The following is a 5,499-nucleotide window of genomic DNA, read 5'->3' on the forward strand; positions in this document are numbered from 1 at the left end:
GACCTACGTTTCCCATGGTTCTCAGCGGTTGCCGGTTGTCGACTTCCTGTTTACATTTTTTTCACTAGCAAGGAGGTGCGCGCCGCTGTCAAAGAGTGGGAACGTTTGGGCTTATTTGATCCGAAATGGCTAAAAATAGTAACGTTGTGTGGTTGCATAGTGGCGATATTTTACAAAAACGAGGTGAATGTCAATTCACTCGTACTGTACGGGCTTATTTTAGCCGAAATGGCTAAAAATAGTATGTGGTTGCATATCGGGCGCTTTTGTTTTGAAGGCTAAACGTCCAAACCCGAACTCTTATTATTTGGTCATTGAACATAGCTTATGCACGTGTGAAATTATTGTGCTGGGGGGCTCCCTTACAAGACATAGGTATGTACAAAGTCACAACAGGCTACTGTAATTTACTTTGATAGGCCTACAGTAGGCTACTGTCTTTTACTTCTATAGGCCTACAGGCTACTGTTGTTTACTTTGATAGACCTACAGTAGGCTACTGTTGTTTACTTTGATAGGCCTACAGGCTACTGTCATTTACTTTGATAGGCCTACAGTAGGCTACTGCCTTTTACTTCCATAGACCTACAGTGCCTACAGTCCAACTGCATGAGTAAGATGTTCTTATTATTCTGTACATTCAGTGTAAATTAGATGCATCAGGGTGTGGGGACCAGTGTCTCATCTTCTTTGGGGGACCTATTTTACTAGCAGCACCCGGAGTCCCAAGTCCAATAAGTGAACGGGAAATTGAACTCAAAATTCAAAAATGAGATTGACATGAAAATGATGGAAAAAAAAGTGAATTGATGGAAACCTAAACTGCGTGTTCCTATGCTATATTCGGCAAACAGCAGCGGCGCTCTACAGTGTGTGTGTGGTATCACAGTCAATCTCTGTACCACCACCAGGCAAAATCACAGGGGAGGAGACATCTGCAACACAGCCATCCATTATTGTGAGGATATCCAGGTGGGATCACAGACAGGGTCACTGCTGTGTGTTTGGGGGGGGGTCTGTGTTCAGGTGGGATCACAGACAGGGTCACTGCTGTGTGTTTGGGGGGGGGTCTGTGTTCAGGTGGGATCACAGACAGGGTCACTGCTGTGTGTTTGGGGGGGGTCTGTGTTTACATGAGGCTCCTGTACTCGCTGGGTGTGCCAAACATCCTGTCACCCAGGAGACTAGTCTGCTCCCCGGCCACTGCAGAAAGAAATGGAGACTCCTTGGAAATGTATAGAGGTTATGTGTGTCTGTGTCGGCCGGGTCATCTGGGATACAGCAGCTGGCATGACATCACTGTAGTGGTGTGTGTGTGTGTGTGCGCGTGTGTGTGTGTGTATGCATGTGTGTGTGTGTGTGTGTGTGTGTGTATGCGTGCGTGAGAGACAGAGAGAGGTCCAGCCAAAAACGTCACGTCAGTCACCTGAGTAGGATGCTGTTGCCGTCAGTGTAGCTGTGTTAGGCCACTGTTTGAATTCAAGTGGGAGGTATGCAATCAGCCATAGTCTCGTGATGCTAGAATAGATCCAAGTCAGCCACTCAAATCACGCATTTACGGTAGGCTACTGTAGTTTTAGTTTGCTTTAGAAATCCTGCATGGTGGAGACTTGAGCTAAGCATAGCTGCTCTGCTCCCCTACAGCCAGGACTGCTATGCTTCCTGCTGCGACTGCCACTTGCCACCAAACCAATAGAACACATCTCCGAGTCTTTATAGTGCCATGACCATGTGTGTTGTGTGTTGATAGACAAACAGACAATACAATACATAGAGAGGTGGGGGCAGGAATAGAAAAAGAGACATCAAGACAAAAAAGCCAGAGAGAAATTGCTTGTGTTGTCTAAATGTATGTAAGCAGTATACAAGTGTGTGTGTGTGTGTGTGGGGGGGGGGGGGGCATAGCTTACTGTATCCATTCTTACGGAGAAAATCCAATTAAAGCCACTCTTCCTCTTAGCTGCATCACCAGTGGAAAACAGTTAGATTTGGATATTGCACTTTGCCTCCTCTTTTAAAGGCTGGGGCCGCAATCTGTTTTGGGCAACAATGGAGGAGAGTGATGAGGAAGGGGGGGAGGGTGTAGTGATGAGGGAGGGGGGAGGGTGTAGTGATGAGGGAGGGGGGAGGGCGTAGTGATGAGGGAGGGGGGAGGGTGTAGTGATGAGGGAGGGGGGAGGGTGTAGTGATGAGGGAGGGGGAGGGTGTAGGGAGGGGGGAGGGTGTAGTGATGAGGAAGGGTGTTGTGATGAGGGAGGGGAGGAGGGCGTAGTGATGAGGGAGGGGGGAGGGTGTAGTGATGAGGGAGGGGGGAGGGTGTAGTGATGAGCGAAGGGGGAGGCTGTAGTGATGAGGGAGGGGGGAGGGCATAGTGATGAGGGAGGGGGGAGGGTGTAGTGATGAGGGAGGGGGAGGCTGTAGTGATGAGGGAGGGGGGAGGGTGTAGTGATGAGGGAGGGGGAGGCTGTAGTGATGAGGGAGGGGGGAGGGTGTAGTGATGAGGGAGGGGGGAGGGTGTAGTGATGAGCGAAGGGGGAGGCTGTAGTGATGAGGGAGGGGGAGGGCATAGTGATGAGGGAGGGGGGAGGGTGTAGTGATGAGGGAGGGGGGGAGGGCATAGTGATGAGGGAGGGGGGAGGGCATAGTGATGAGGGAGGGGGGAGGGTGTAGTGATGAGGGAGGGGGGAGGGTGTAGTGATGAGCGAAGGGGGAGGCTGTAGTGATGAGGGAGGGGGGAGGGTGTAGTGATGAGGGAGGGGGGAGGGCATAGTGATGAGGGAGGGGGGAGGGTGTAGTGATGAGGGAGGGGGGAGGGTGTAGTGATGAGGGAGGGGGGAGGGTGTAGTGATGAGGGAGGGGGGAGGGTGTAGTGATGAGGGAGGGGGGAGGGTGTAGTGATGAGGGAGGGCATAGTGATGAGGGAGGGGGGAGGGTGTGTAGTGATGAGGGAGGGGGGAGGGTGTAGTGATGAGGGAGGGGGGAGGGTGTAGTGATGAGGGAGGGGGGAGGGCATAGTGATGAGGGAGGGGGGACGGTGTAGGGAGGGGGGGAGGGTGTATTGACTTCTTCTCCCGCCCGTTTCATCTTAATGCATCTGATTTCCCCCCATCCTCTTTTGTTGAACACCTTTCCTTCCCCATCAACCTTCATCAATTCCTCTATCCTTGCCAGGTGACAAATTGTAGCCATTACCTTTGTCATGTGCTTTACAGAAATAGCATTTTTTTTTCCCACTGACAAATGTCAGGTAGAACATCTTAGGGTGACTCACGGGGCTACAGGACAATGGTGTCCCGCAGAATAAATCACTCATAGTGGACAAGTTTCACAGAGTAAACACAAGTTAAAAGTTGAGGAAATAGGTGCCCACCCCGATTACCACGGGCCATCCTCACTAAGCCTCTATGGGCCAGGCATCTGTTATGGTCAGTATACCCAGAGAGAAGTATTTATCCCCCATGGCTGCTGCCTGGATATTTGATTTGATTTGATTTGATTTGACGGTTACAAATTGAAATACAGTGTACTAAACAAAGTACAGACATGGATCTCAAAGAATAACATCAAGGATAAAGCACAATAAAGTCAAGACTTATTTCCATTGTGTTCCTTGGTCTAAAACAGGTAGATATAAAAAACAACAACAACAAAAACATAAAATAATTTAATATTATTATTATATTATTATTATTATTTAATATTTATATAATAATGCCTTTCTTATTTGCCTGGTTAAATGAGGGCTAAAACACCACACTTGCAATACTACCAGGGACCTTTTCTTCCCGAAAATCTTCGTCATTCCCTTAAGCATGATTAACGTTGAGAACACAGCACGTATCTTAAATAAGGAACTTTAATTGCCTCTGCATTTTCGCCCAGCGTAGCATTTAGGCGTTAATCACATTAGGTCGCAAAGTGCCGTTAAGGAACTTGAAAGGTCTGCAGGCGCTGCATTACTTGGTAATCAATTGCCATTATCATCTCCGGACAAAGGTCGTAACCCGAGGGACATGTTTGTCGGTTGCTCCTTTTGCGTCTTGTACATAACAAGATGCTTTGCCTAAGCAGCTGATGTATATTCGTCTTATCAACAGATGAGGTGATGGCAAGGATTCCACAGACACCAGGCTTATTCAAACATTGAGTTTATTTAAGTTTGAGCAAGCTTCTGGTATCGGGCATGAAAATCTGCAGCTTTCATGGAGAGCAACATTGGTCCGATGGGTGCGCGCTCTGAGCTCTGACAAAGAACATCCAGCCTTTTTATTAACTAAATGACGCAAACCACTAATGGGCCTAGCATTCTACTTGAAATCAAATTAGGAAAATGACTGACCATCCTTTCTCTCCCAACATGAGGTGATGGACACTGCATGTCCCATGACGCCCATGTTTGGCTATAATAGATGGATAGAACATTCCTTGCTGGCTTAACAGGAGAAGCGTGGCTGAGTCCCCTGATGCCCTGCTCACATTAATACTGGCAAACAGGATGGTCAGAATAGCACACTATGAACTAAGTTAGTAAAATACCTAAGTTAGAAAAAAACCTACATTAATATAATGGTAGATGGAAAATACACATCACAGCACTGTGTGGTAATATTTTACTAAATAACTGATCAAGTAATCATACTCTTATAATCCATAAGTTTATTACACAATAATTATATTTCATCAATGCACAAGGCACAGGCTAAAAGCCAGAATGTCAGATGACGTTGACCTTGGGGAAGATGGGGCAAGTGCTAAATGCGATATGTTTTCATTATGATGTTGCCTGAGAGATGAACCGAGCAGAGGCTTTGTGAACAGACCGAGTTGATCTGTTGTTGTTACTCGTCTAATCAAACACCTAGGAGACGGAGTTCAGACAGAAGGTCATCTTGTTTACTTGGGTCAGGAATAGGCCATTGTGTCATCTATTAAGGACTCAGCTCATAAAAATGTTCTGTTTATCAGGCTGGGTGGGGTTTTGATGTGTATATAATACTGACTAGGCTGTAGATCAGTTAGATTCCTTGTGTGCTAGTTAGTTCCGGTTAATGGCTAGAGTAGTCAGATTGAGTAGCTGCTGTATGCCCTAGGGCTGGGCGATAAATGTCAGACTAATCCTTTGTTGTCTATTCAGTGGCTCATATTGCCTGGTAACTATAATACATAACTTGATTGCAAAATTTTACTGTCCCCCAAGGGAGCTGGAAGGTGGGTGCTGAGGGTGCTGCAGCACGCCCTGGTGGCAAGAGATGGGACTTTTGAAATTGTTGGATTTGGCTGTCTTGTGTTTATAGCACCAACAAAATGCATTCAAAAACAGTTTGTGCTTCCCAGCTCTAATCGTATTTCATACGCTCTCTCTTCAAAAGTGTTTGATTTTCATCATAATCTGGTTTTCCATAATAATAATAATAAGTTCAGTGTTTATGCCTGTGTTGCTGTCTGTTGTAGTGTAAAACGACTAAAGGGAGAGCAGGTGCTTACATGAAAGTGAGTGAG

This window comes from Poromitra crassiceps (assembly GCF_964638095.1).
Source record: "Poromitra crassiceps genome assembly, chromosome: 25".
Taxonomy (NCBI): Eukaryota; Metazoa; Chordata; class Actinopteri; order Beryciformes; family Melamphaidae; genus Poromitra; species Poromitra crassiceps.